This window comes from Nelumbo nucifera, chromosome 4 (assembly GCF_055504915.1).
Source record: "Nelumbo nucifera cultivar China Antique chromosome 4, China Antique-T2T, whole genome shotgun sequence".
NCBI lineage: Eukaryota > Viridiplantae > Streptophyta > Magnoliopsida > Proteales > Nelumbonaceae > Nelumbo > Nelumbo nucifera.
In genome coordinates, this window is record NC_142652.1 from 53,968,191 (window position 1) to 53,994,421 (window position 26,231).

The 26,231-nt window shown below is 46.6% G+C and overlaps 24 non-coding genes and 31 pseudogenes across 24 annotated transcripts; all 55 read right to left on the reverse strand.

The window, feature by feature from the left end:
* Positions 1-287: 287 nt before the first annotated feature.
* On the reverse strand, positions 288-406 carry LOC148800381 (5S ribosomal RNA). Its single transcript, XR_016069889.1, has one exon. It is a non-coding gene; the product is annotated as a 5S ribosomal RNA (ribosomal RNA).
* A 287-nt stretch (positions 407-693) lies between these two features.
* On the reverse strand, positions 694-812 carry LOC148800382 (5S ribosomal RNA; annotated as a pseudogene).
* Positions 813-1,167: 355 nt separating this feature from the next.
* LOC148800383 (5S ribosomal RNA) lies at positions 1,168-1,286 on the reverse strand (annotated as a pseudogene).
* A 354-nt stretch (positions 1,287-1,640) lies between these two features.
* On the reverse strand, positions 1,641-1,759 carry LOC148800384 (5S ribosomal RNA; annotated as a pseudogene).
* A 354-nt stretch (positions 1,760-2,113) lies between these two features.
* On the reverse strand, positions 2,114-2,232 carry LOC148800385 (5S ribosomal RNA). Its single transcript, XR_016069310.1, has one exon. It is a non-coding gene; the product is annotated as a 5S ribosomal RNA (ribosomal RNA).
* A 354-nt stretch (positions 2,233-2,586) lies between these two features.
* LOC148800386 (5S ribosomal RNA) lies at positions 2,587-2,705 on the reverse strand (annotated as a pseudogene).
* A 354-nt stretch (positions 2,706-3,059) lies between these two features.
* Positions 3,060-3,178, reverse strand: LOC148800387 (5S ribosomal RNA; annotated as a pseudogene).
* Positions 3,179-3,532: 354 nt separating this feature from the next.
* On the reverse strand, positions 3,533-3,651 carry LOC148800388 (5S ribosomal RNA). The gene has a single exon (XR_016075483.1). It is a non-coding gene; the product is annotated as a 5S ribosomal RNA (ribosomal RNA).
* A 355-nt stretch (positions 3,652-4,006) lies between these two features.
* On the reverse strand, positions 4,007-4,125 carry LOC148800389 (5S ribosomal RNA). Its single transcript, XR_016070275.1, has one exon. It is a non-coding gene; the product is annotated as a 5S ribosomal RNA (ribosomal RNA).
* Positions 4,126-4,480: 355 nt separating this feature from the next.
* On the reverse strand, positions 4,481-4,598 carry LOC148800390 (5S ribosomal RNA; annotated as a pseudogene).
* Positions 4,599-4,953: 355 nt separating this feature from the next.
* On the reverse strand, positions 4,954-5,072 carry LOC148800391 (5S ribosomal RNA). The gene has a single exon (XR_016071777.1). It is a non-coding gene; the product is annotated as a 5S ribosomal RNA (ribosomal RNA).
* Positions 5,073-5,367: 295 nt separating this feature from the next.
* LOC148800392 (5S ribosomal RNA) lies at positions 5,368-5,486 on the reverse strand (annotated as a pseudogene).
* A 353-nt stretch (positions 5,487-5,839) lies between these two features.
* LOC148800393 (5S ribosomal RNA) lies at positions 5,840-5,958 on the reverse strand. Its single transcript, XR_016070371.1, has one exon. It is a non-coding gene; the product is annotated as a 5S ribosomal RNA (ribosomal RNA).
* Positions 5,959-6,311: 353 nt separating this feature from the next.
* On the reverse strand, positions 6,312-6,430 carry LOC148800394 (5S ribosomal RNA; annotated as a pseudogene).
* A 355-nt stretch (positions 6,431-6,785) lies between these two features.
* Positions 6,786-6,903, reverse strand: LOC148800395 (5S ribosomal RNA; annotated as a pseudogene).
* A 355-nt stretch (positions 6,904-7,258) lies between these two features.
* On the reverse strand, positions 7,259-7,377 carry LOC148800396 (5S ribosomal RNA). The gene has a single exon (XR_016069335.1). It is a non-coding gene; the product is annotated as a 5S ribosomal RNA (ribosomal RNA).
* A 295-nt stretch (positions 7,378-7,672) lies between these two features.
* Positions 7,673-7,791, reverse strand: LOC148800397 (5S ribosomal RNA). The gene has a single exon (XR_016070687.1). It is a non-coding gene; the product is annotated as a 5S ribosomal RNA (ribosomal RNA).
* A 353-nt stretch (positions 7,792-8,144) lies between these two features.
* Positions 8,145-8,263, reverse strand: LOC148800398 (5S ribosomal RNA). The gene has a single exon (XR_016075114.1). It is a non-coding gene; the product is annotated as a 5S ribosomal RNA (ribosomal RNA).
* Positions 8,264-8,601: 338 nt separating this feature from the next.
* LOC148800399 (5S ribosomal RNA) lies at positions 8,602-8,720 on the reverse strand (annotated as a pseudogene).
* A 355-nt stretch (positions 8,721-9,075) lies between these two features.
* Positions 9,076-9,192, reverse strand: LOC148800400 (5S ribosomal RNA; annotated as a pseudogene).
* A 352-nt stretch (positions 9,193-9,544) lies between these two features.
* On the reverse strand, positions 9,545-9,663 carry LOC148800401 (5S ribosomal RNA; annotated as a pseudogene).
* Positions 9,664-10,018: 355 nt separating this feature from the next.
* Positions 10,019-10,137, reverse strand: LOC148800402 (5S ribosomal RNA; annotated as a pseudogene).
* A 355-nt stretch (positions 10,138-10,492) lies between these two features.
* On the reverse strand, positions 10,493-10,611 carry LOC148800403 (5S ribosomal RNA). The gene has a single exon (XR_016070276.1). It is a non-coding gene; the product is annotated as a 5S ribosomal RNA (ribosomal RNA).
* A 354-nt stretch (positions 10,612-10,965) lies between these two features.
* Positions 10,966-11,084, reverse strand: LOC148800404 (5S ribosomal RNA; annotated as a pseudogene).
* Positions 11,085-11,438: 354 nt separating this feature from the next.
* LOC148800405 (5S ribosomal RNA) lies at positions 11,439-11,557 on the reverse strand (annotated as a pseudogene).
* A 355-nt stretch (positions 11,558-11,912) lies between these two features.
* On the reverse strand, positions 11,913-12,029 carry LOC148800406 (5S ribosomal RNA; annotated as a pseudogene).
* A 353-nt stretch (positions 12,030-12,382) lies between these two features.
* LOC148800407 (5S ribosomal RNA) lies at positions 12,383-12,501 on the reverse strand. The gene has a single exon (XR_016070053.1). It is a non-coding gene; the product is annotated as a 5S ribosomal RNA (ribosomal RNA).
* Positions 12,502-12,856: 355 nt separating this feature from the next.
* Positions 12,857-12,975, reverse strand: LOC148800408 (5S ribosomal RNA; annotated as a pseudogene).
* A 355-nt stretch (positions 12,976-13,330) lies between these two features.
* On the reverse strand, positions 13,331-13,449 carry LOC148800409 (5S ribosomal RNA; annotated as a pseudogene).
* Positions 13,450-13,804: 355 nt separating this feature from the next.
* Positions 13,805-13,922, reverse strand: LOC148800410 (5S ribosomal RNA; annotated as a pseudogene).
* Positions 13,923-14,277: 355 nt separating this feature from the next.
* LOC148800411 (5S ribosomal RNA) lies at positions 14,278-14,396 on the reverse strand. Its single transcript, XR_016071778.1, has one exon. It is a non-coding gene; the product is annotated as a 5S ribosomal RNA (ribosomal RNA).
* Positions 14,397-14,751: 355 nt separating this feature from the next.
* On the reverse strand, positions 14,752-14,870 carry LOC148800412 (5S ribosomal RNA). Its single transcript, XR_016072593.1, has one exon. It is a non-coding gene; the product is annotated as a 5S ribosomal RNA (ribosomal RNA).
* A 295-nt stretch (positions 14,871-15,165) lies between these two features.
* Positions 15,166-15,284, reverse strand: LOC148800413 (5S ribosomal RNA). Its single transcript, XR_016070689.1, has one exon. It is a non-coding gene; the product is annotated as a 5S ribosomal RNA (ribosomal RNA).
* Positions 15,285-15,637: 353 nt separating this feature from the next.
* On the reverse strand, positions 15,638-15,756 carry LOC148800414 (5S ribosomal RNA). Its single transcript, XR_016075115.1, has one exon. It is a non-coding gene; the product is annotated as a 5S ribosomal RNA (ribosomal RNA).
* Positions 15,757-16,094: 338 nt separating this feature from the next.
* LOC148800415 (5S ribosomal RNA) lies at positions 16,095-16,213 on the reverse strand (annotated as a pseudogene).
* Positions 16,214-16,568: 355 nt separating this feature from the next.
* LOC148800416 (5S ribosomal RNA) lies at positions 16,569-16,685 on the reverse strand (annotated as a pseudogene).
* Positions 16,686-17,037: 352 nt separating this feature from the next.
* On the reverse strand, positions 17,038-17,156 carry LOC148800417 (5S ribosomal RNA). Its single transcript, XR_016070054.1, has one exon. It is a non-coding gene; the product is annotated as a 5S ribosomal RNA (ribosomal RNA).
* Positions 17,157-17,511: 355 nt separating this feature from the next.
* LOC148800418 (5S ribosomal RNA) lies at positions 17,512-17,630 on the reverse strand (annotated as a pseudogene).
* A 355-nt stretch (positions 17,631-17,985) lies between these two features.
* On the reverse strand, positions 17,986-18,104 carry LOC148800419 (5S ribosomal RNA). The gene has a single exon (XR_016070277.1). It is a non-coding gene; the product is annotated as a 5S ribosomal RNA (ribosomal RNA).
* Positions 18,105-18,458: 354 nt separating this feature from the next.
* LOC148800420 (5S ribosomal RNA) lies at positions 18,459-18,577 on the reverse strand (annotated as a pseudogene).
* Positions 18,578-18,932: 355 nt separating this feature from the next.
* LOC148800421 (5S ribosomal RNA) lies at positions 18,933-19,049 on the reverse strand (annotated as a pseudogene).
* A 352-nt stretch (positions 19,050-19,401) lies between these two features.
* LOC148800422 (5S ribosomal RNA) lies at positions 19,402-19,520 on the reverse strand. The gene has a single exon (XR_016070055.1). It is a non-coding gene; the product is annotated as a 5S ribosomal RNA (ribosomal RNA).
* A 355-nt stretch (positions 19,521-19,875) lies between these two features.
* Positions 19,876-19,994, reverse strand: LOC148800423 (5S ribosomal RNA; annotated as a pseudogene).
* A 355-nt stretch (positions 19,995-20,349) lies between these two features.
* On the reverse strand, positions 20,350-20,468 carry LOC148800424 (5S ribosomal RNA). Its single transcript, XR_016070278.1, has one exon. It is a non-coding gene; the product is annotated as a 5S ribosomal RNA (ribosomal RNA).
* Positions 20,469-20,822: 354 nt separating this feature from the next.
* On the reverse strand, positions 20,823-20,941 carry LOC148800425 (5S ribosomal RNA; annotated as a pseudogene).
* A 355-nt stretch (positions 20,942-21,296) lies between these two features.
* On the reverse strand, positions 21,297-21,413 carry LOC148800426 (5S ribosomal RNA; annotated as a pseudogene).
* A 352-nt stretch (positions 21,414-21,765) lies between these two features.
* LOC148800427 (5S ribosomal RNA) lies at positions 21,766-21,884 on the reverse strand. The gene has a single exon (XR_016070761.1). It is a non-coding gene; the product is annotated as a 5S ribosomal RNA (ribosomal RNA).
* A 355-nt stretch (positions 21,885-22,239) lies between these two features.
* LOC148800428 (5S ribosomal RNA) lies at positions 22,240-22,358 on the reverse strand (annotated as a pseudogene).
* Positions 22,359-22,713: 355 nt separating this feature from the next.
* LOC148800429 (5S ribosomal RNA) lies at positions 22,714-22,832 on the reverse strand (annotated as a pseudogene).
* An 826-nt stretch (positions 22,833-23,658) lies between these two features.
* Positions 23,659-23,777, reverse strand: LOC148800430 (5S ribosomal RNA). Its single transcript, XR_016071780.1, has one exon. It is a non-coding gene; the product is annotated as a 5S ribosomal RNA (ribosomal RNA).
* A 355-nt stretch (positions 23,778-24,132) lies between these two features.
* On the reverse strand, positions 24,133-24,251 carry LOC148800431 (5S ribosomal RNA). Its single transcript, XR_016072250.1, has one exon. It is a non-coding gene; the product is annotated as a 5S ribosomal RNA (ribosomal RNA).
* A 295-nt stretch (positions 24,252-24,546) lies between these two features.
* Positions 24,547-24,665, reverse strand: LOC148800432 (5S ribosomal RNA). The gene has a single exon (XR_016070690.1). It is a non-coding gene; the product is annotated as a 5S ribosomal RNA (ribosomal RNA).
* Positions 24,666-25,018: 353 nt separating this feature from the next.
* LOC148800433 (5S ribosomal RNA) lies at positions 25,019-25,137 on the reverse strand. The gene has a single exon (XR_016075117.1). It is a non-coding gene; the product is annotated as a 5S ribosomal RNA (ribosomal RNA).
* A 338-nt stretch (positions 25,138-25,475) lies between these two features.
* On the reverse strand, positions 25,476-25,594 carry LOC148800434 (5S ribosomal RNA; annotated as a pseudogene).
* Positions 25,595-25,949: 355 nt separating this feature from the next.
* LOC148800435 (5S ribosomal RNA) lies at positions 25,950-26,066 on the reverse strand (annotated as a pseudogene).
* Positions 26,067-26,231: the final 165 nt, after the last annotated feature.

Here is a 26,231-nt window from a genome sequence, read left to right on the forward strand (position 1 = left end):
GATTGAAGCTAAGGGCATACAAAACTGTCTAACAAACCGTGCACAAGCTCCTACGTGAGCGGAGTGTTTGCTTTTCTGATCTGCCGCAACCCCGGATAGATGCAATACTATCGCGGGGCCAACAATGCATGACGAATGCCGAAAGCCCGGTTATTGCACCGTTCCCATTCAATAATGACGATCGTCCCGCGAGTGGTCCGAGTATCCGACGCGTTGTTTCCAGTTGTCTCGCCGAAACAACAAATGGAATTTGCAAATACAAATCAAAATAATATATTAATAAAATTGGGATGCAACACGGGGACTTCCCTGGAGGTCACCCATCCTAGTACTACTCTCGCCCAAGCACGCTTAACTTCGGAGTTCTGATGGGATCCAGTGCATGAGTGCTGGTGTGATCGCACCCGTTTAATTCATTCTCGTTTAGATCTTTATGCACTATCTTGCTCCCCTCCATTAATTGTTTATGCACTATCTTTATGCACTATCCGCACCCCCGGATAAATGCAATACTATCGCGGGGCCCACAATGCACGACGAATGCTAAAAGCACGGTTTTTGCACGGTTCCCATTCTGTAATGACGATCGTGCCGCAAATGGTCCGAGTATCCGACGCGTTGTTTCCAGTTGTCTCGCCGAAACAACAAATGGAATTTGCAAATACGAAATCAAAATAAAATATTAATAAAATTGAGGTGCAACAAGAGAACTTCCCAGGAGGTCACCCATCCTAGAAATACTCTCGCCCAAGCACACTTAACTTCGGAGTTCTGATGGGATCCGGTGCATTAGTGCTGGTATGATCGCACCCGCTTAATTCATGCTCGCTTAGATCTTTATGCACTATCTTGCTCCCCTCCATTAATTGTTTTAGACTTGAAAAAACTGTGTTTGCCGCCTTCCTCCCTTGGTAACCGTGCACAAGCTACTACGTGAGCGGAGTGTTTGCTTTTCAGATCTGCAGCACCCCCGGATAGATGCAATACTATCACGAGGCCCACAATGCATGACGAATGCCGAAAGCCCGATTCTTGCACCGTTCCCATTCAGTAATGACGATCGCGCCGCATGTGGTCCGAGTATCCGACGCGTTGTTTCCAGTTGTCTCGCCGAAACAACAAATGGAATTTGCAAATAAGAAATCAAAATAAAATATTAATAAAATTGAGGTGCAAAATGAGGACTTCCCAGGAGGTCACCCATCCTAGAACTACTCTCGCCCAAGCACGCTAAACTTCGGAGTTCTGATGGGATCCGGTGCATTAGTGCTGGTATGATCGCACCCATTTAATTCACGTTCGCTTAGATCCTTTTGCACTATCTTGCTCCCCTCCAATAATTGTTTTAGACTTGAAAAAACTGTGTACGCCGCCTTCCACCCTTGGTAACCGTGCACAAGCTCCTACGTGAGCGGAGTGTTTGCTTTTCAGATATGCCGCACCCCCGGATAGATGCAATACTATCACGGGGCCCAGAATGCATGACGAATGCCGAAAGCCCGGTTCTTGCACCGTTCCCATTCAGTAATGACGATCGTGCCGCAAGTGGTCCGAGTATCCGTCGCGTTGTTTCCAGTTGTCTCGCCGAAACAACAAATGGAATTTGCAAATACAAATCAAAATAAAATATTAATAAAATTGGGGTGCAACACGAGGATTTCCCACGAGGTCACCCATCCTAGTAGTACACTCGGCCAAGCACGCTTAACTTCGGTGTGCTGATGGGATCCGGTGCATGAGTGCTGGTATGATCGCACCCATTTAATTCATGCTCGCTTAGATCTTTATGCAGTATCTTGCTCCCCTCCATTAATTGTTTTAGACTTGAAAAAACTGTGTATGCCGCCTTCCTCCCTTGGTAACCGTGCACAAGCTCCTACGTGAGCGGAGTGTTTGCTTTTCAGATCTGCCGCGCCGCCGGATAGATGCAATACTATCACGGGGCCCACAATGCATGACGAATGCCGAAAGCCCGGTTCTTGCACCGTTCCCATTCAGTAATGACGATCGTGCCACAAGTGGTCCGAGTATCCGACGCGTTGTTTCCTTTTGTCTCGCCGAAACAACAAATGGAATTTGCAAATACAAATCAAAATAAAATATTAATAAAATTGGGGTGCAACACGAGGATTTCCCACGAGGTCACCCATCCTAGTAGTACACTCGGCCAAGCACTCTTAACTTCGGAGTTCTGATGGGATCCGGTGCATTAGTGCTGGTATGATCGCACCCGCTTAATTCATGCTCGCTTAGATCTTTATGCACTATCTTGCTCCCCTCCATTAATTGTTTTAGACTTGAAAAAACTGTGTTTGCCGCCTTCCTCCCTTGGTAACCGTGCACAAGCTCCTACGTGAGCGGAGTGTTTGCTTTTCAGATCTGCCGCACCGCCGGATAGATAAAATACTATCACGGGGCCCACAATGCATGACGAATGCCGAAAGCCCGGTTCTTGCACCGTTCCCATTCAATAATGACGATCGTGCCGCAAGTGGTCCGAGTATCCGACGCGTTGTTTCCAGTTGTCTCGCCGAAACAACAAATGGAATTTGCAAATACAAATCAAAATAAAATATTAATAAAATTGGCGTGCAACACGAGGACTTCCCAGGAGGTCACCCATCCTAGTACTACACTCGGCCAAGCACGCTTAACTTCGGTGTGCTGATGGGATCCGGTGCATTAGTGCTGGTATGATCGCACCCGTTTAATTCATGCTCGCTTAGATCTTTATGCACTATCTTGCTCCCCTCCATTAATTGTTTTAGACTTGAAAATAGTGTGTATGTAGTCTTCCTCACTTGGTAACCGTGCACAAGCTCCTACATGAGCGGAGTGTTTGCTTTTCAGATCTGTGCACCCCCGGATAAATGCAATACTATCGCGGGCCCCACAATGCACGACGAATGCCAAAAGCCCGGTTTTTGCACGGTTCCTATTCAGTAATGACGATCGTGCCGCAAATGGTCCGAGTATCCGACGCGTTGTTTCCAGTTGTCTCGCCGAAACAACAAATGGAATTTGCAAATACGAAATCAAAATAAAATATTAATAAAATTGGGGTGCAACACGAAGACTTCCCAGGAGGTCACCCATCCTACAAGTACTCTCGCCCAAACAGGCTTAACTTCGGAGTTCTGATGGGATCCGATACATTAGTGCTGGTACGTCCGCACCTGTTTAACTCATGCTCGCTTAGATCTTTAAGCACTATCTTGCTCCCCTCCAGCAATTGTTTTAGACTTCAAAAAACTGTGTATGCAGCTTTCCCCCCTTGGTAACCGTGCACAAGCTCCTACGTGAGCGGAGTGTTTGCTTTTCTGATCTGCCGCAACCCCGGATAGATGCAATACTATCGCGGGGCCAACAATGCATGACGAATGCCGAAAGCCCGGTTATTGCACCGTTCCCATTCAATAATGACGATCGTCCCGCGAGTGGTCCGAGTATCCGACGCGTTGTTTCCAGTTGTCTCGCCGAAACAACAAATGGAATTTGCAAATACAAATCAAAATAATATATTAATAAAATTGGGATGCAACACGGGGACTTCCCTGGAGGTCACCCATCCTAGTACTACTCTCGCCCAAGCACGCTTAACTTCGGAGTTCTGATGGGATCCGGTGCATGAGTGCTGGTGTGATCGCACCCGTTTAATTCATTCTCGTTTAGATCTTTATGCACTATCTTGCTCCCCTCCATTAATTGTTTTAGACTTGAAAAAAGTTTGTATGCAGCCTTCCTCCCATGGTAACCGTGCACAAGCTCTTACGTGAGCGGAGTGTTTGTTTCTCAGATCTGCCGCACCCCCGGATAGATGCAATACTATTGCGGGGCTGACAATGCATGACGAATGCCGAAAGCCCGGTTCTTGCACCGTTCCCATTCAGTAATGACGATCGTCCCGCAAGTGGTCCGAGTATCCGACGCGTTGTTTCCAGTTGTCTCGCCGAAACAACAAATGGAAGTTGCAAATACGATATCAAAATAAAATATTAATAAAATTGGGGTGCAACACGAGGACTCCCCAGGAGGTCACCCATCCTAGTACTACTCTCTCCCAGGCACGATTAACTTCGGAGTTCTGATGGGATCCGGTGCATTAGTGCTGGTATGATCGCACCCATTTAATTCATGCTCGTTTAGATCTTTATGCTCTATTTTGTTCCCCTCCATTAATTGTTTTATACTTGAAAAAACTGTGTATGCCGCCTTCCTCCCTTGGTAACCGTGCACAAGCTCCTACGTGAGCGGAGTGTTTGTTTTTCACATCTGCCGCACCCCCGGATAGATGCAAAACTATCGCGGGGCCCACAATGCACGACGAATGCCGAAAGCCCGGTTCTTGCACCGTTCCCATTCAGTAATGACGATCGTGCTGCAAGTGGTCCGAGTATCCAACGCGTTGTTTCCAGTTGTCTCGCCGAAACAACAAATGGAATTTGCAAATACGATATCAAAATAAAATATTAATAAAATTGGGGTGCAACACGAGGACTTCCCAGGAGGTCATCCTTCCTAGTACTACTCTCACCCCAGCACACTTAACTTCGGAGTCTGATGGGATCCGGTGCATTGGTGCTGGTATGATCGCACCCGTTTAATTCATGCTCGCTTAGATCTTTATGCACTATTTTGCTCCCCTCCATTTATTGTTATAGATTTGAAAAAACTGTGTATGCAGCTTTCCTCCCTTGGTAACCGTGCACAAGCTCCTACGTGAGCGGAGTGTTTGCTTTTCAGATCTGCCGCACCCCTGGATAGATGCAATACTATCGTGGGGCCCACAATGCACGACGAATGCCGAAAACCCGGTTCTTGCACCGTTCCCATTCAGTAATGACGATCGTGCCGCAAGTGGTCCTGGTATCCGACGCATTGTTTCCAGTTTTTTCGCCGAAACAACAAATGGAATTTGCAAATACGAAATCAAAATAAAATATAAATAAAATTGGGGTGCAACACGAGGACTTCCTAGGAGGTCACCCATCCTAGTACTACTCTCGCCCAAGCACGCTTAACTTCGGAGTTCTGATGGGATCCGGTGCATTAGTGCTGGTATGATCGCACCCGTTTAATTCATGCTCGCTTAGATCTTTATGCACTCTCTTGCTCCCCTCCATTAATTGTGTTAGAATTGAAAAAACTGTGTATGCAGCCTTCCTCCCTTGGTAACCGTGCACAAGCTCCTACGTGAGCGGAGTGTTTGCTTTTCAGATCTGCCGGACCCCGGATAGCTGCAATACTATCACGGGGCCCACAATGCACGACGAATGCCAAAAGCCCGGTTCTTGCACCGTTCCCATTCAGTAGTGACGAGAAATGAAATTTGCAAATACGATATCGAAATAAAATATTAATAAAATTGGGGTGCAACACGAGGACTTCCGAGGAGGTCACCCATCGTAGTACTACTCTCGCCCAAGCACACTTAACTTCGGAGATCTGATGGAATCCGGTACATTAGTGCTGGAATGATCGCACCCATTTAATTTTTGCTCGCTTAGATCTTTATGCACTATTTTGCTACCCTCCATTAATTGTTTAAACTTAAAAAACTGTGTATGCAGCGCTCCTCCCATGGTAACCGTGCACAAGCTCCCAAGTGAGCGGAGTTATTGCTTTTCAGATCTACCGCACCCCCGAATAGATGCAATACTATCGCGGGACCCACAATGCACACCGAATGCCAAAATCCTGGTTCTTGCACCGTTCCCATTCAGTAATGACGATTGTCCCGCAAGTGGTCCGAGTATTCGGCGCATTGTTTCCATTTGTCTCACCGAAACGATAAATGGAATTTGCAAATACGATATCGAAATAAAATATTATTAAAATATGGGTGCAACCCGAGGACTTCCCAAGAGGTCACCCATTCTAGTACTACTCTCGCCCAAGCACGCTTAACTTCGGAGTGCTGATGGGATCCGGTGCATTAGAGCAGGTATGATCGCACCCGTTTAATACTTGCTCACTTAGATCTTTATGCATTATCTTGCTCCCCTCCTTTAATTGTTTTATACTTGAAAAAACTGTGTATGCCGCCTTCCTCCCTGGGTAACCGTGCACAAGCTCCTACATGAGCGGAGTGTATGTTTTTCACATCTGCCGCACCCCCGGATAGATGCAAAACTATCGCGGGCCCACAATGCACGACGAATGCCAAAAGCCCGGTTCTTGCACCGTTCCCATTCAGTAATGACGATCGTGCCGCAAGTGGTCCGAGTATCCGACGCGTTGTTTCCAGTTGTCTCGCCGAAACAACAAATGGAATTTGCAAATACAAATCAAAATAAAATATTAATAAAATTGTGATGCAACACGAGGACTTCCCAGGAGGTCACCCAACCAAGTACTACTCTCGGCCAAGCACGCTTAAATTCGGAGTTCTGATGGGATCCGGTGAATTAGTGCCGGTATGATCGCACCCATTTAATTCATGCTCGCTTAGATCTTTATGCACTATCTTGCTCCCCTCCATTAATTGTTTTAGACTTGAAAAAACTGTGTATGCAGCCTTCCTCCCTTGGTAACCGTGCACAAGCTCCTACGTGAGCGGAGTGTTTGTTTTTCACATCTGCCGCACCCCCGGATAGATGCAATACTATCGCGGGGCCCACAATGCACGACGAATGCCGAAAGCCCGGTTCTTGCACCGTTCCCATTCAGTAATGACGATCGTGCCGCAAGTGGTCCGAGTATCCGACGCGTTGTTTCCAGTTGTCTCGCCGAAACAACAAATGGAATTTGCAAATACGATATCAAAATAAAATATTAATAAAATTGGGGTGCAACACGAGGACTTCCCAGGAGGTCATCCTTCCTAGTACTACTATCTCCCCAGCACACTTAACTTCGGAGTCTGATGGGATCCGGTGCATTAGTGCTGGTATGATCGCACCCGTTTAATTCATGCTCACTTAGATTTTTATGCACTATCTTGCTCCCCTCCATTTATTGTTTTAGATTTGAAAAAACTGTGTTTGCAGCTTTCCTCCCTTGGTAACCGAGCACAAGCTCCTACGCGAGCGGAGTGTTTGCTTTTCAGATCTGCCGCACCCCTGGATAGATGCAATACTATCGTAGGGCCCACAATGCACGACGAATGCCGAAAACCCGGTTCTTGCACCGTTCCCATTCAGTAATGACGATCGTGCCGCAAGTGGTCCTGGTATCCGACGCGTTGTTTCCAGTTTTTTCGCCGAAACAACAAATGGAATTTGCAAATACGAAATCAAAATAAAATATAAATAAAATTGGGGTGCAACACGAGGACTTCCTAGGAGGTCACCCATCCTAGTACTACTCTCGCCCAAGCACGCTTAACTTTGGAGTTCTGATGGGATCCGGTGCATTATTGCTGGTATGATCGCACCCGTTTAATTCATGCTCGCTTAGATCTTTATGCACTATCTCGCTCCCCTCCATTAATTGTTTTAGAATTGAAAAAACTGTGTATGCAGCTTTCCTCCCTTGGTAACCGTGCACAAGATCCTACGTGAGCGGAGTGTTTGCTTTTCAGATCTGCCGGACCCCGGATAGCTGCAATACTATCACGGGGCCCACAATGCACGACGAATGCCAAAAGCCCGGTTCTTGCACCGTTCCCATTCAGTAGTGACGAGAAATGAAATTTGCAAATACGATATCGAAATAAAATATTAATAAAATTGGGGTGCAACACGAGGACTTCCGAGGAGGTCACCCATCGTAGTACTACTCTCGCCCAAGCACACTTAACTTCGGAGTTCTGATGGAATCCGGTACATTAGTGCTGGAATGATCGCACCCATTTAATTTTTGCTCGCTTAGATCTTTATGCACTATTTTGCTACCCTCCATTAATTGTTTAAACTTAAAAAACTGTGTATGCAGCGCTCCTCCCTTGGTAACCGTGCACAAGCTCCCACGTGAGCGGAGTTATTGCTTTTCAGATCTACCGCACCCCCGAATAGATGCAATACTATCGCGGGACCCACAATGCACACCGAATGCCAAAATCCTGGTTCTTGCACCGTTCCCATTCAGAAATGACGATTGTCCCGCAAGTGGTCCGAGTATTCGGCGCATTGTTTCCATTTGTCTCGCCGAAATGATAAATGGAATTTGCAAATACGATATCGAAATAAAATATTATTAAAATATGGGTGCAACCCGAGAACTTCCCAAGAGGTCACCCATTCTAGTACTACTCTCGCCCAAGCACGCTTAACTTCGGAGTTCTGATGGGATCCGGTGCATTAGAGCAGGTATGATCGCACCCGTTTAATACTTGCTCGCTTAGATCTTTATGCATTATCTTGCTCCCCTCCTTTAATTGTTTTATACTTGAAAAAACTGTGTATGCCGCCTTCCTCCCTGGGTAACCGTGAACAAGCTCCTACGTGAGCGGAGTGTATGTTTTTCACATCTGCCGCAATAATATCGCGGGGCCCATAATGCACGACGAATGCCAAAAGCCCGGTTCTTGCACCGTTCTCATTCAGTAATGGCGATCGTGCCGCAAGTGGTCCGAGTATCCGATGCGTTGTTTCCAGTTGTCTCGCCGAAACAACAAAAGGAAATTGCAAATACAAATCAAAATAAAATATTAATAAAATTGGGGTGCAACACGAGGACTTTCCAGGAGGTCACCCATTCTAGTACTACACTCGGCCAAGCACGCTTAACTTCGGTGTGCTGATGGGATCCGGTGCATTAGTGCTGGTATGGTCGCACCCCTTTAATTCATGCTCGCTTAGATCTTTATGCAGTATCTTGCTCCCCTCCCTTAATTGTTTTAGACATGAAAAAATTGTGTATGCATCCTTCCTCCCTTGGTAACCGTGCACAAGCTCTTACGTGAGCGGAGTGTTTGCTTTTCAGATCTGCCGCACCTCCGGATACATGCAATACTATCGTGGGGCCCACAATGCACGGCGAATGCCAAAAGCACGGTTTTTGCATGGTTCCCATTCTGTAATGACGATCGTGCCGCAAATGGTCCGAGTATCCGACGCGTTGTTTCCAGTTGTCTCGCCGAAACAACAAATGGAATTTGCAAATACGAAATCAAAATAAAATATTAATAACAATGAGGTGCAACGAGGACTTCCCAAAAGGTCACCCATCCTAGTACTACTCTCGCCCAAGCACGCTTAACTTTGGAGTTCTGATGGGATCCGGTGAATTAGTGCTGGTATGATCGCACCCGTTTAATTCATGCTCGCTTAGATCTTTATGCACTATCTTGCTCCCCTCCATTAATTGTTTTAGACTTGAAAAAACTGTGTATGCCGCCTACTCCCTTGGTAACCGTGCACAAGCTCCTACGTGAGCGGAGTGTTTGTTTTTCACATCTGCCGCACCCCCGGATAGATGCAAAACTATCGCGGGCCCACAATGCACGACGAATGCCAAAAGCCCGGTTCTTGCACCGTTCCCATTCAGTAATGACGATCGTGCCGCAAGTGGTCCGAGTATCCGACGCGTTGTTTCCAGTTGTCTCGCCGAAACAACAAATGGAATTTGCAAATACAAATCAAAATAAAATATTAATAAAATTGTGATGCAACACGAGGACTTCCAAGGAGGTCACCCAACCAAGTACTACTCTCGGCCAAGCACGCTTAACTTCGGAGTTCTGATGGGATCCGGTGAATTAGTGCCGGTATGATCGCACCCATTTAATTCATGCTCGCTTAGATCTTTATGCACTATCTTGCTCCCCTCCATTAATTGTTTTAGACTTGAAAAAACTGTGTATGCAGCCTTCCTCCCTTGGTAACCGTGCACAAGCTCCTACGTGAGCGGAGTGTTTGCTTTTCATATCTGCCGCACCCCCGGATAAATGCAATACTATCGCGGGGCCCACGATGCACGACGAATGCCAAAAGCAGGGTTTTTGCACGGTTCCCATTCTATAATGACGATCGTGCCGCAAATGGTCCGACTATCCGACGAGTTGTTTCCAGTTGTCTCGCCGAAACAACAAATGGAATTTGCAAATACGAAATCAAAATAAAATATTAATAAAATTTAGGTGGAACACGAGGACTTCCAAAGAGGTCACCCATCCTAGTACTACTCTCGGCCAAGCACGCTTAACTTCGAAGTTCTGATGGGATCCGGTGCATTAGTGCTGGTATGATCGCACCCGTTTAATTCATGCTCGCTAAGATCTTTATGCACTATTTTGCTCCCCTCCATTAATTGTTTTAGACTTGAAAAAATTGTGCATGCCGCGTTCCACCCTTGGTAACCGTGCACAAACTCCTACGGGAGCGGAGTGTTTGCTTTCCAGATCTGCCGCACCCCCGGATAGATGCAATACTATCGCGGGGCCCACAATGCACGACGAATGCCAAAAGCCCGGTTCTTGCACCGTTCGCATTCAGTAATGGCGATCGTGCCGCAAGTGGTCCGAGTATCCGACGCGTTGTTTCCAGTTGTCTCGCCGAAACAACAAATGGAAGTTGCAAATACGATATCAAAATAAAATATTAATAAAATTGGGGTGCAACACGAGGACTCCCCAGGAGGTCACCCATCCTAGTACTACTCTCTCCCAGGCACGATTAACTTCGGAGTTCTGATGGGATCCGGTGCATTAGTGCTGGTATGATCGCACCCATTTAATTCATGCTCGTTTAGATCTTTATGCTCTATCTTGCTCCCCTCCATTAATTGTTTTATACTTGAAAAAACTGTGTATGCCGCCTTCCTCCCTTGGTAACCGTGCACAAGCTCCTACGTGAGCGGAGTGTATGTTTTTCACATCTGCCGCACCCCCGGATAGATGCAATACTATCGCGGGGCCCACAATGCACGACGAATGCCAAAAGCCCGGTTCTTGCACCGTTCCCATTCAGTAATGGCGATCGTGCCGCAAGTGGTCCGAGTATCCGACGCGTTGTTTCCAGTTGTCTCGCCGAAACAACAAATGGAATTTGCAAATACAAATCAAAATAAAATATTAATAAAATTGGGGTGCAACACGAGGACTTTCCAGGAGGTCTCCCATCCTAGTACGACACTCGGCCAATCACGCTTAACTTCGGAGTTCTGATGGGATCCGGTGCATTAGTGCTGGTATGATCGCAACCGTTTAATTCATGCTCGCTTAGATCTTTATGCACTATCTTGCTCCCCTCCATTAATTGTTTTAGACTTGAAAAAACTGTGTATGCTGCCTTCCTCCCTTGGTAACCGTGCACAAGCCCCTACATGAGCGGAGTGTTTGTTTTTCACATCTGCCGCACCCCCGGATAGCTGCAATACTATCGCGGGGCCCACAATGCACGACGAATGCCAAAAGCCCGGTTCTTGCACCGTTCTCATTCAGTAATGGCGATCGTGCCGCAAGTGGTCCGAGTATCCGACGCGTTGTATCCAGTTGTCTCGCCGAAACAACAAAAGGAAATTGCAAATACAAATCAAAATAAAATATTAATAAAATTGGGGTGCAACACGAGGACTTTCCAGGAGGTCACCCATTCTAGTACTACACTCGGCCAAGCACGCTTAACTTCGGTGTGCTGATGGGATCCGGTGCATTAGTGCTGGTATGGTCGCACCCATTTAATTCATGCTCGCTTAGATCTTTATGCAGTATCTTGCTCCCCTCCCTTAATTGTTTTAGACATGAAAAAATTGTGTATGCATCCTTCCTCCCTTGGTAACCGTGCACAAGCTCTTACGTGAGCGGAGTGTTTGCTTTTCAGATCTGCCGCACCTCCGGATACATGCAATACTATCGTGGGGCCCACAATGCACGACGAATGACAAAAGCACGGTTTTTGCATGGTTCCCATTCTGTAATGACGATCGTGCCGCAAATGGTCCGAGTATCCGACGCGTTGTTTCCAGTTGTCTCGCCGAAACAACAAATGGAATTTGCAAATACGAAATCAAAATAAAATATTAATAAAAATGAGGTGCAACGAGGACTTCCCAAAAGGTCACCCATCCTAGTACTACTCTCGCCCAAGCACGCTTAACTTTGGAGTTCTGATGGGATCCGGTGCATTAGTGCTGGTATGATCGCACCCGTTTAATTCATGCTCGCTTAGATCTTTATGCACTATCTTGCTCCCCTCCATTAATTGTTTTAGACTTGAAAAAACTGTGTATGCCGCCTTCCTCCCTTGGTAACCGTGCACAAGCTCCTACGTGAGCGGAGTGTTTGTTTTTCACATCTGCCGCACCCCCGGATAGATGCAAAACTATCGCGGGCCCACAATGCACGACGAATGCCAAAAGCCCGGTTCTTGCACCGTTCCCATTCAGTAATGACGATCGTGCCGCAAGTGGTCCGAGTATCCGACGCGTTGTTTCCAGTTGTCTCGCCGAAACAACAAATGGAATTTGCAAATACAAATCAAAATAAAATATTAATAAAATTGTGATGCAACACGAGGACTTCCCAGGAGGTCACCCAACCAAGTACTACTCTCGGCCAAGCACGCTTAACTTCGGAGTTCTGATGGGATCCGGTGAATTAGTGCCGGTATGATCGCACCCATTTAATTCACGCTCGCTTAGATCTTTTTGCACTATCTTGCTCCCCTCCATTAATTGTTTTAGACTTGAAAAAACTGTGTATGCAGCCTTCCTCCCTTGGTAACCGTGCACAAGCTCCTACGTGAGCGGAGTGTTTGCTTTTCATATCTGCCGCACCCCCGGATAAATGCAATACTTTCACGGGGCCCACGATGCACGACGAATGCCAAAAGCATGGTTTTTGCACGGTTCCCATTCTATAATGACGATCGTGCCGCAAATGGTCCGACTATCCGACGAGTTGTTTCCAGTTGTCTCGCCGAAACAACAAATGGAATTTGCAAATACGAAATCAAAATAAAATATTAATAAAATTTAGGTGGAACACGATGACTTCCAAAGAGGTCACCCATCCTAGTACTACTCTCGGCCAAGCACGCTTAACTTCGAAGTTCTGATGGGATCCGGTGCATTAGTGCTGGTATGATCGCACCCGTTTAATTCATGCTCGCTAAGATCTTTATGCACTATTTTGCTCCCCTCCATTAATTGTTTTAGACTTGAAAAAATTGTGTATGCCGCGTTCCACCCTTGGTAACCGTGCACAAACTCCTACGGGAGCGGAGTGTTTGCTTTCCAGATCTGCCGCACCCCCGGATAGATGCAATACTATCGCGGGGCCCACAATGCACGACGAATGCCAAAAGCCCGGTTCTTGCACCGTTCGCATTCAGTAATGGCGATCGTGCCGCAAGTGGTCCGAGTATCCGACGCGTTGTTTCCAGTTGTCTCGCCGAAACAACAAATGGAAGTTGCAAATACGATATCAAAATAAAATATTAATAAAATTGGGGTGCAACACGAGGACTCCCCAGGAGGTCACCCATCCTAGTACTACTCTCTCCCAGGCACGATTAACTTCGGAGTTCTGATGGGATCCGGTGCATTAGTGCTGCTATGATCGAACCCATTTAATTCATGCTCGTTTAGATCTTTATGCTCTATCTTGCTCCCCTCCATTAATTGTTTTATACTTGAAAAAACTGTGTATGCCGCCTTCCTCCCTTGGTAACCGTGCACAAGCTCCTACGTGAGCAGAGTGTTTGTTTTTCACATCTGCCGCACCCCCGGATAGATGCAATACTATCGCGGGGCCCACAATGCACGACGAATGCCGAAAGCCCGGTTCTTGCACCGTTCCCATTCAGTAATGACGATCGTGCCGCAAGTGGTCCGAGTATCCGACGCGTTGTTTCCAGTTGTCTCGCCGAAACAACAAATGGAATTTGCAAATACGATATCAAAATAAAATATTAATAAAATTGGGGTGCAACACGAGGACTTCCCAGGAGGTCATCCTTCCTAGTACTACTATCTCCCCAGCACACTTAACTTCGGAGTCTGATGGGATCCGGTGCATTAGTGCTGGTGTGATCGCACCCGTTCAATTCATGCTCACTTAGATTTTTATGCACTATCTTGCTCCCCTCCTTTTATTGTTTTAGATTTGAAAAAACTGTGTATGCAGCTTTCCTCCCTTGGTAACCGAGCACAAGCTCCTACGCGAGCGGAGTGTTTGCTTTTCAGATCTGCCGCACCCCCGGATAGATGCAATACTATCGCGGGGCCCATAATGCACGACGAATGCCGAAAGCCCGGTTCTTGCACCGTTCCCATTCAGTAATGACGATCGTGCCGCAAGTGGTCCGAGTGTCCGACGCGTTGTTTCCAGTTCTCTCGACGATACAACAAATGGAATTTGCAAATACGAAATCAAAATAAAATATAAATAAAATTGGGGTGCAACACGAGGACTTCCTAGGAGGTCACCCATCCTAGTACTACTCTCGCCCAAGCACGCTTAACTTCGGAGTTCTGATGGGATCCGGTGCATTAGTGCTGGTATGATCGCACCCGTTTAATTCATGCTCGCTTAGATCTTTATGCACTCTCTTGCTCCCCTCCATTAATTGTTTTAGAATTGAAAAAATTGTGTATTTAGCCTTCCTCCCTTGGTAACCGTGCACAAGCTCCTACGTGAGCTGAGTGTTTGCTTTTCAGATCTGCCGCACCCCTGGATAGATGCAATACTATCGTAGGGCCCACAATGCACGACGAATGCCGAAAACCCGGTTCTTGCACCGTTCCCATTCAGTAATGACGATCGTGCCGCAAGTGGTCCTGGTATCCGACGCGTTGTTTCCAGTTTTTTCGCCGAAACAACAAATGGAATTTGCAAATAAGAAATCAAAATAAAATATAAATAAAATTGGGGTGCAACACGAGGACTTCCTAGGAGGTCACCCATCCTAGTACTACTCTCGCCCAAGCACGCTTAACTTCGGAGTTCTGATGGGATCCGGTGCATTAGTGCTGGTATGACCGCACCCGTTTAATTCATGCTCGCTTAGATCTTTATGCACTATCTCGCTCCCCTCCATTAATTGTTTTAGAATTGAAAAAACTGTGTATGCAGCCTTCCTCCCTTGGTAACCGTGCACAAGATCCTACGTGAGCGGAGTGTTTGCTTTTCAGATCTGCCGGACCCCGGATAGCTGCAATACTATCACGGGGCCCACAATGCACGACGAATGCCAAAAGCCCGGTTCTTGCACCGTTCCCATTCAGTAGTGACGAGAAATGAAATTTGCAAATACGATATCGAAATAAAATATTAATAAAATTGGGGTGCAACACGAGGACTTCCGAGGAGGTCACCCATCGTAGTACTACTCTCGCCCAAGCACACTTAACTTCGGAGTTCTGATGGAATCCGGTACATTAGTGCTGGAATGATCGCACCCATTTAATTTTTGCTCGCTTAGATCTTTATGCACTATTTTGCTACCCTCCATTAATTGTTTAAACTTAAAAAACTGTGTATGCAGCGCTCCTCCCTTGGTAACCGTGCACAAGCTCCCACGTGAGCGGAGTTATTGCTTTTCAGATCTACCGCACCCCCGAATAGATGCAATACTATCGCGGGACCCACAATGCACACCGAATGCCAAAATCCTGGTTCTTGCACCGTTCCCATTCAGAAATGACGATTGTCCCGCAAGTGGTCCGAGTATTCGGCGCATTGTTTCCATTTGTCTCGCCGAAATGATAAATGGAATTTGCAAATACGATATCTAAATAAAATATTATTAAAATATGGGTGCAACCCGAGAACTTCCCAAGAGGTCACCCATTCTAGTACTACTCTCGCCCAAGCACGCTTAACTTCGGAGTTCTGATGGGATCCGGTGCATTAGAGCAGGTATGATCGCACCCGTTTAATACTTGCTCGCTTAGATCTTTATGCATTATCTTGCTCCCCTCCTTTAATTGTTTTATACTTGAAAAAACTGTGTATGCCGCCTTCCTCCCTGGGTAACCGTGCACAAGCTCCTACGTGAGCGGAGTGTATGTTTTTCACATCTGCCGCAATACTATCGCGGGGCCCACAATGCACGACGAATGCCAAAAGCCCGGTTCTTGCACCGTTCTCATTCAGTAATGGCGATCGTGCCGCAAGTGGTCCGAGTATCCGACGCGTTGTTTCCAGTTGTCTCGCCGAAACAACAAAAGGAAATTGCAAATACAAATCAAAATAAAATATTAATAAAATTGGGGTGCAACACGAGGACTTTCCAGGAGGTCACCCATTCTAGTACTACACTCGGCCAAGCACGCTTAACTTCGGTGTGCTGATGGGATCCGGTGCATTAGTGCTGGTATGGTCGCACCCCTTTAATTCATGCTCGCTTAGATCTTTATGCAGTATCTTGCTCCCCTCCCTTAATTGTTTTAGACATGAAAAAATTGTGTATGCATCCTTCCTCCCTTGGTAACCGTGCACAAGCTCTTACGTGAGCGGAGTGTTTGCTTTTCAGATCTGCCGCACCTCCGGATACATGCAATACTATCATGGGGCCCACAATGCACGGCGAATGCCAAAAGCACGGTTTTTGCATGGTTCCCATTCTGTAATGACGATCGTGCCGCAAATGGTCCGAGTATCCGACGCGTTGTTTCCAGTTGTCTCGCCGAAACAACAAATGGAATTTGCAAATACGAAATCAAAATAAAATATTAATAAAAATGGGGTGCAACGAGGACTTCCCAAAAGGTCACCCATCCTAGTACTACTCTCGCCCAAGCACGCTTAACTTTGGAGTTCTGATGGGATCCGGTGAATTAGTGCTGGTATGATCGCACCTGTTTAATTCATGCTCGCTTAGATCTTTATGCACTATCTTGCTCCCCTCCATTAATTGTTTTAGACTTGAAAAAACTGTGTATGCCGCCTACTCCCTTGGTAACCGTGCACAAGCTCCTACGTGAGCGGAGTGTTTGTTTTTCACATCTGCCGCACCCCCGGATAGATGCAAAACTATCGCGGGCCCACAATGCACGACGAATGCCAAAAGCCCGGTTCTTGCACCGTTCCCATTCAGTAATGACGATCGTGCCGCAAGTGGTCCGAGTATCCGACGCGTTGTTTCCAGTTGTCTCGCCGAAACAACAAATGGAATTTGCAAATACAAATCAAAAAAAAATATTAATAAAATTGTGATGCAACACGAGGACTTCCCAGGAGGTCACCCAACCAAGTACTACTCTCGGCCAAGCACGCTTAACTTCGGAGTTCTGATGGGATCCGGTGAATTAGTGCCGGTATGATCGCACCCATTTAATTCATGCTCGCTTAGATCTTTATGCACTATCTTGCTCCCCTCCATTAATTGTTTTAGACTTGAAAAAACTGTGTATGCAGCCTTCCTCCCTTGGTAACCGTGCACAAGCTCCTACGTGAGCGGAGTGTTTGCTTTTCATATCTGCCGCACCCCCGGATAAATGCAATACTATCGCGGGGCCCACGATGCACGACGAATGCCAAAAGCAGGGTTTTTGCACGGTTCCCATTCTATAATGACGATCGTGCCGCAAATGGTCCGACTATCCGACGAGTTGTTTCCAGTTGTCTCGCCGAAACAACAAATGGAATTTGCAAATAAGAAATCAAAATAAAATATTAATAAAATTTAGGTGGAACACGAGGACTTCCAAAGAGGTCACCCATCCTAGTACTACTCTCGGCCAAGCACGCTTAACTTCGAAGTTCTGATGGGATCCGGTGCATTAGTGCTGGTATGATCGCACCCGTTTAATTCATGCTCGCTAAGATCTTTATGCACTATTTTGCTCCCCTCCATTAATTGTTTTAGACTTGAAAAAATTGTGTATGCCGCGTTCCACCCTTGGTAACCGTGCACAAACTCCTACGGGAGCGGAGTGTTTGCTTTCCAGATCTGCCGCACCCCCGGATAGATGCAATACTATCGCGGGGCCCACAATGCACGACGAATGCCAAAAGCCCGGTTCTTGCACCGTTCGCATTCAGTAATGGCGATCGTGTCGCAAGTGGTCCGAGTATCCGACGCGTTGTTTCCAGTTGTCTCGCCGAAACAACAAATGGAAGTTGCAAATACGATATCAAAATAAAATATTAATAAAATTGGGGTGCAACACGAGGACTCCCCAGGAGGTCACCCATCCTAGTACTACTCTCTCCCAGGCACGATTAACTTCGGAGTTCTGATGGGATCCGGTGCATTAGTGCTGGTATGATCGCACCCATTTAATTCATGCTCGTTTAGATCTTTATGCTCTATCTTGCTCCCCTCCATTAATTGTTTTATACTTGAAAAAACTATGTATGCCGCCTTCCTCCCTTGGTAACCGTGCACAAGCTCCTACGTGAGCGGAGTGTATGTTTTTCACATCTGCCGCACCCCCGGATAGATGCAATACTATCGCGGGGCCCACAATGCACGACGAATGCCAAAAGCCCGGTTCTTGCACCGTTCCCATTCAGTAATGGCGATCGTGCCGCAAGTGGTCCGAGTATCCGACGCGTTGTTTCCAGTTGTCTCGCCGAAACAACAAATGGAATTTGCAAATACAAATCAAAATAAAATATTAATAAAATTGGGGTGCAACACGAGGACTTTCCAGGAGGTCTCCCATCCTAGTACGACACTCGGCCAATCACGCTTAACTTCGGTGTGCTGATGGGATCCGGTGCATTAGTGCTGGTATGGTCGCACCCCTTTAATTCATGCTCGCTTAGATCTTTATGCAGTATCTTGCTCCCCTCCCTTAATTGTTTCAGACATGAAAAAATTGTGTATGCATCCTTCCTCCCTTGGTAACCGTGCACAAGCTCTTACGTGAGCGGAGTGTTTGCTTTTCAGATCTGCCGCACCTCCAGATACATGCAATACTATCATGGGGCCCACAATGCACGGCGAATGCCAAAAGCACGGTTTTTGCATGGTTCCCATTCTGTAATGACGATCGTGCCGCAAATGGTCCGAGTATCCGACGCGTTGTTTCCTGTTGTCTCGCCGAAACAACAAATGGAATTTGCAAATACGAAATCAAAATAAAATATTAATAAAAATGAGGTGCAACGAGGACTTCCCAAAAGGTCACCCATCCTAGTACTACTCTCGCCCAAGCACGCTTAACTTTGGAGTTCTGATGGGATCCGGTGAATTAGTGCTGGTATGATCGCACCTGTTTAATTCATGCTCGCTTAGATCTTTATGCACTATCTTGCTCCCCTCCATTAATTGTTTTAGACTTGAAAAAACTGTGTATGCCGCCTACTCCCTTGGTAACCGTGCACAAGCTCCTACGTGAGCGGAGTGTTTGTTTTTCACATCTGCCGCACCCCCGGATAGATGCAAAACTATCACGGGCCCACAATGCACGACGAATGCCAAAAGCCCGGTTCTTGCACCGTTCCCATTCAGTAATGACGATCGTGCCGCAAGTGGTCCGAGTATCCGACGCGTTGTTTCCAGTTGTCTCGCCGAAACAACAAATGGAATTTGCAAATACAAATCAAAATAAAATATTAAAAAAATTGTGATGCAACACGAGGACTTCCCAGGAGGTCACCCAACCAAGTACTACTCTCGGCCAAGCACGCTTAACTTCGGAGTTCTGATGGGATCCGGTGAATTAGTGCCGGTATGATCGCACCCATTTAATTCATGCTCGCTTAGATCTTTATGCACTATCTTGCTCCCCTCCATTAATTGTTTTAGACTTGAAAAAACTGTGTATGCAGCCTTCCTCCCTTGGTAACCGTGCACAAGCTCCTACGTGAGCGGAGTGTTTGCTTTTCATATCTGCCGCACCCCCGGATAAATGCAATACTATCGCGGGGCCCACGATGCACGACGAATGCCAAAAGCAGGGTTTTTGCACGGTTCCCATTCTATAATGACGATCGTGCCGCAAATGGTCCGACTATCCGACGAGTTGTTTCCAGTTGTCTCGCCGAAACAACAAATGGAATTTGCAAATACGAAATCAAAATAAAATATTAATAAAATTTAGGTGGAACACGAGGACTTCCAAAGAGGTCACCCATCCTAGTACTACTCTCGGCCAAGCACGCTTAACTTCGAAGTTCTGATGGGATCCGGTGCATTAGTGCTGGTATGATCGCACCCGTTTAATTCATGCTCGCTAAGATCTTTATGCACTATTTTGCTCCCCTCCATTAATTGTTTTAGACTTGAAAAAATTGTGTATGCCGCGTTCCACCCTTGGTAACCGTGCACAAACTCCTACGGGAGCGGAGTGTTTGCTTTCCAGATCTGCCGCACCCCCGGATAGATGCAATACTATCGCGGGGCCCACAATGCACGACGAATGCCAAAAGCCCGGTTCTTGCACCGTTCGCATTCAGTAATGGCGATCGTGTCGCAAGTGGTCCGAGTATCCGACGCGTTGTTTCCAGTTGTCTCGCCGAAACAACAAATGGAAGTTGCAAATACGATATCAAAATAAAATATTAATAAAATTGGGGTGCAACACGAGGACTCCCCAGGAGGTCACCCATCCTAGTACTACTCTCTCCCAGGCACGATTAACTTCGGAGTTCTGATGGGATCCGGTGCATTAGTGCTGGTATGATCGCACCCATTTAATTCATGCTCGTTTAGATCTTTATGCTCTATCTTGCTCCCCTCCATTAATTGTTTTATACTTGAAAAAACTATGTATGCCGCCTTCCTCCCTTGGTAACCGTGCACAAGCTCCTACGTGAGCGGAGTGTATGTTTTTCACATCTGCCGCACCCCCGGATAGATGCAATACTATCGCGGGGCCCACAATGCACGACGAATGCCAAAAGCCCGGTTCTTGCACCGTTCCCATTCAGTAATGGCGATCGTGCCGCAAGTGGTCCGAGTATCCGACGCGTTGTTTCCAGTTGTCTCGCCGAAACAACAAATGGAATTTGCAAATACAAATCAAAATAAAATATTAATAAAATTGGGGTGCAACACGAGGACTTTCCAGGAGGTCTCCCATCCTAGTACGACACTCGGCCAATCACGCTTAACTTCGGTGTGCTGATGGGATCCGGTGCATTAGTGCTGGTATGGTCGCACCCCTTTAATTCATGCTCGCTTAGATCTTTATGCAGTATCTTGCTCCCCTCCCTTAATTGTTTTAGACATGAAAAAATTGTGTATGCATCCTTCCTCCCTTGGTAACCGTGCACAAGCTCTTACGTGAGCGGAGTGTTTGCTTTTCAGATCTGCCGCACCTCCGGATACATGCAATACTATCATGGGGCCCACAATGCACGGCGAATGCCAAAAGCACGGTTTTTGCATGGTTCCCATTCTGTAATGACGATCGTGCCGCAAATGGTCCGAGTATCCGACGCGTTGTTTCCAGTTGTCTCGCCGAAACAACAAATGGAATTTGCAAATACGAAATCAAAATAAAATATTAATAAAAATGAGGTGCAACGAGGACTTCCCAAAAGGTCACCCATCCTAGTACTACTCTCGCCCAAGCACGCTTAACTTTGGAGTTCTGATGGGATCCGGTGAATTAGTGCTGGTATGATCGCACCTGTTTAATTCATGCTCGCTTAGATCTTTATGCACTATCTTGCTCCCCTCCATTAATTGTTTTAGACTTGAAAAAACTGTGTATGCCGCCTACTCCCTTGGTAACCGTGCACAAGCTCCTACGTGAGCGGAGTGTTTGTTTTTCACATCTGCCGCACCCCCGGATAGATGCAAAACTATCGCGGGCCCACAATGCACGACGAATGCCAAAAGCCCGGTTCTTGCACCGTTCCCATTCAGTAATGACGATCGTGCCGCAAGTGGTCCGAGTATCCGACGCGTTGTTTCCAGTTGTCTCGCCGAAACAACAAATGGAATTTGCAAATACAAATCAAAATAAAATATTAATAAAATTGTGATGCAACACGAGGACTTCGCAGGAGGTCACCCAACCAAGTACTACTCTCGGCCAAGCACGCTTAACTTCGGAGTTCTGATGGGATCCGGTGAATTAGTGCCGGTATGATCGCACCCATTTAATTCATGCTCGCTTAGATCTTTATGCACTATCTTGCTCCCCTCCATTAATTGTTTTAGACTTGAAAAAACTGTGTATGCAGCCTTCCTCCCTTGGTAACCGTGCACAAGCTCCTACGTGAGCGGAGTGTTTGCTGTTCATATCTGCCGCACCCCCGGATAAATGCAATACTATCGCGGGGCCCACGATGCACGACGAATGCCAAAAGCAGGGTTTTTGCACGGTTCCCATTCTATAATGACGATCGTGCCGCAAATGGTCCGACTATCCGACGAGTTGTTTCCAGTTGTCTCGCCGAAACAACAAATGGAATTTGCAAATACGAAATCAAAATAAAATATTAATAAAATTTAGGTGGAACACGAGGACTTCCATAGAGGTCACCCATCCTAGTACTACTCTCGGCCAAGCACGCTTAACTTCGAAGTTCTGATGGGATCCGGTGCATTAGTGCTGGTATGATCGCACCCGTTTAATTCATGCTCGCTAAGATCTTTATGCACTATTTTGCTCCCCTCCATTAATTGTTTTAGACTTGAAAAAATTGTGTATGCCGCGTTCCACCCTTGGTAACCGTGCACAAACTCCTACGGGAGCGGAGTGTTTGCTTTCCAGATCTGCCGCACCCCCGGATAGATGCAATACTATCGCGGGGCCCACAATGCACGACGAATGCCAAAAGCCCGGTTCTTGCACCGTTCGCATTCAGTAATGGCGATCGTGCCGCAAGTGGTCCGAGTATCCGACGCGTTGTTTCCAGTTGTCTCGCCGAAACAACAAATGGAAGTTGCAAATACGATATCAAAATAAAATATTAATAAAATTGGGGTGCAACACGAGGACTCCCCAGGAGGTCACCCATCCTAGTAGTACTCTCTCCCAGGAACGATTAACTTCGGAGTTCTGATGGGATCCGGTGCATTAGTGCTGCTATGATCGCACCCATTTAATTCATGCTCGTTTAGATCTTTATGCTCTATCTTGCTCCCCTCCATTAATTGTTTTATACTTGAAAAAACTGTGTATGCCGCCTTCCTCCCTTGGTAACCGTGCACAAGCTCCTACGTGAGCAGAGTGTTTGTTTTTCACATCTGCCGCACCCCCGGATAGATGCAATACTATCGCGGGGCCCACAATGCACGACGAATGCCGAAAGCCCGGTTCTTGCACCGTTCCCATTCAGTAATGACGATCGTGCCGCAAGTGGTCCGAGTATCCGACGCGTTGTTTCCAGTTGTCTCGCCGAAACAACAAATGGAATTTGCAAATACGATATCAAAATAAAATAAATAAAATTGGGGTGCAACACGAGGACTTCCCAGGAGGTCATCCTTCCTAGTACTACTATCTCCCCAGCACACTTAACTTCGGAGTCTGATGGGATTCGGTGCATTAGTGCTGGTGTGTTCGCACCCGTTTAATTCATGCTCACTTAGATTTTTATGCACTATCTTGCTCCCCTCCATTTATTGTTTTAGATTTGAAAAAACTGTGTATGCAGCTTTCCTCCCTTGGTAACCGAGCACAAGCTCCTACGCGAGCGGAGTGTTTGCTTTTCAGATCTGCCGCACCCCCGGATAGATGCAATACTATCGCGGGGCCCATAATGCACGACGAATGCCGAAAGCCCGGTTCTTGCACCGTTCCCATTCAGTAATGACGATCGTGCCGCAAGTGGTCCGAGTGTCCGACGCGTTGTTTCCAGTTCTCTCGCCGATACAACAAATGGAATTTGCAAATACGAAATCAAAATAAAATATAAATAAAATTGGGGTGCAACACGAGGACTTCCTAGGAGGTCACCCATCCTAGTACTACTCTCGCCCAAGCACGCTTAACTTCGGAGTTCTGATGGGATCCGGTGCATTAGTGCTGGTATGATCGCACCCGTTTAATTCATGCTCGCTTAGATCTTTATGCACTCTCTTGCTCCCCTCCATTAATTGTTTTAGAATTGAAAAAACTGTGTATTTAGCCTTCCTCCCTTGGTAACCGTGCACAAGCTCCTACGTGAGCGGAGTGTTTGCTTTTCAGATCTGCCGCACCCCTGGATAGATGCAATACTATCGTAGGGCCCACAATGCACGACGAATGCCGAAAACCCGGTTCTTGCACCGTTCCCATTCAGTAATGATGATCGTGCCGCAAGTGGTCCTGGTATCCGACGCTTTGTTTCCAGTTTTTTCGCCGAAACAACAAATGGAATTTGCAAATAAGAAATCAAAATAAAATATAAATAAAATTGGGGTGCAACACGAGGACTTCCTAGGAGGTCACCCATCCTAGTACTACTCTCGCCCAAGCACGCTTAACTTCGGAGATCTGATGGGATCCGGTGCATTAGTGCTGGTATGATCGCACCCGTTTAATTCATGCTCGCTTAGATCTTTATGCACTATCTCGCTCCCCTCCATTAATTGTTTTAGAATTGAAAAAACTGTGTATGCAGCCTTCCTCCCTTGGTAACCGTGCACAAGATCCTACGTGAGCGGAGTGTTTGCTTTTCAGATCTGCCGGACCCCGGATAGCTGCAATACTATCACGGGGCCCACAATGCACGACGAATGCCAAAAGCCCGGTTCTTGCACCGTTCCCATTCAGTAGTGACGAGAAATGAAATTTGCAAATACGATATCGAAATAAAATATTAATAAAATTGGGGTGCAACACGAGGACTTCCGAGGAGGTCACCCATCGTAGTACTACTCTCGCCCAAGCACACTTAACTTCGGAGTTCTGATGGAATCCGGTACATTAGTGCTGGAATGATCGCACCCATTTAATTTTTGCTCGCTTAGATCTTTATGCACTATTTTGCAACCCTCCATTAATTGTTTAAACTTAAAAAATTGTGTATGCAGCGCTCCTCCCTTGGTAACCGTGCACAAGCTCCCACGTGAGCGGAGTTATTGCTTTTCAGATCTACCGCACCCCCGAATAGATGCAATACTATCGCGGGACCCACAATGCACACCGAATGCCAAAATCCTGGTTCTTGCACCGTTCCCATTCAGAAATGACGATTGTCCCGCAAGTGGTCCGAGTATTCGGCGCATTGTTTCCATTTGTCTCGCCGAAATGATAAATGGAATTTGCAAATACGATATCGAAATAAAATATTATTAAAATATGGGTGCAACCCGAGAACTTCCCAAGAGGTCACCCATTCTAGTACTACTCTCGCCCAAGCACGCTTAACTTCGGAGTTCTGATGGGATCCGGTGCATTAGAGCAGGTATGATCGCACCCGTTTAATACTTGCTCGCTTAGATCTTTATGCATTATCTTGCTCCCCTCCTTTAATTGTTTTATACTTGAAAAAACTGTGTATGCCGCCTTCCTCCCTGGGTAACCGTGCACAAGCTCCTACGTGAGCGGAGTGTATGTTTTTCACATCTGCCGCAATACTATCGCGGGGCCCACAATGCACGACGAATGCCAAAAGCCCGGTTCTTGCACCGTTCTCATTCAGTAATGGCGATCGTGCCGCAAGTGGTCCGAGTATCCGACGCGTTGTTTCCAGTTGTCTCGCCGAAACAACAAAAGGAAATTGCAAATACAAATCAAAATAAAATATTAATAAAATTGGGGTGCAACACGAGGACTTTCCAGGAGGTCACCCATTCTAGTACTACACTCGGCCAAGCACGCTTAACTTCGGTGTGCTGATGGGATCCGGTGCATTAGTGCTGGTATGGTCGCACCCCTTTAATTCATGCTCGCTTAGATCTTTATGCAGTATCTTGCTCCCCTCCCTTAATTGTTTTAGACATGAAAAAAGTGTGTATGCATCCTTCCTCCCTTGGTAACCGTGCACAAGCTCTTACGTGAGCGGAGTGTTTGCTTTTCAGATCTGCCGCACCTCCGGATACATGCAATACTATCGTGGGGCCCACAATGCACGGCGAATGCCAAAAGCACGGTTTTTGCATGCTTCCCATTCTGTAATGACGATCGTGCCGCAAATGGTCCGAGTATCCGACGCGTTGTTTCCAGTTGTCTCGCCGAAACAACAAATGGAATTTGCAAATACGAAATCAAAATAAAATATTAATAAAAATGAGGTGCAACGAGGACTTCCCAAAAGGTCACCCATCCTAGTACTACTCTCGCCCAAGCACGCTTAACTTTGGAGTTCTGATGGGATCCGGTGAATTAGTGCTGGTATGATCGCACCTGTTTAATTCATGCTCGCTTAGATCTTTATGCACTATCTTGCTCCCCTCCATTAATTGTTTTAGACTTGAAAAAACTGTGTATGCCGCCTACTCCCTTGGTAACCGTGCACAAGCTCCTACGTGAGCGGAGTGTTTGTTTTTCACATCTGCCGCACCCCCGGATAG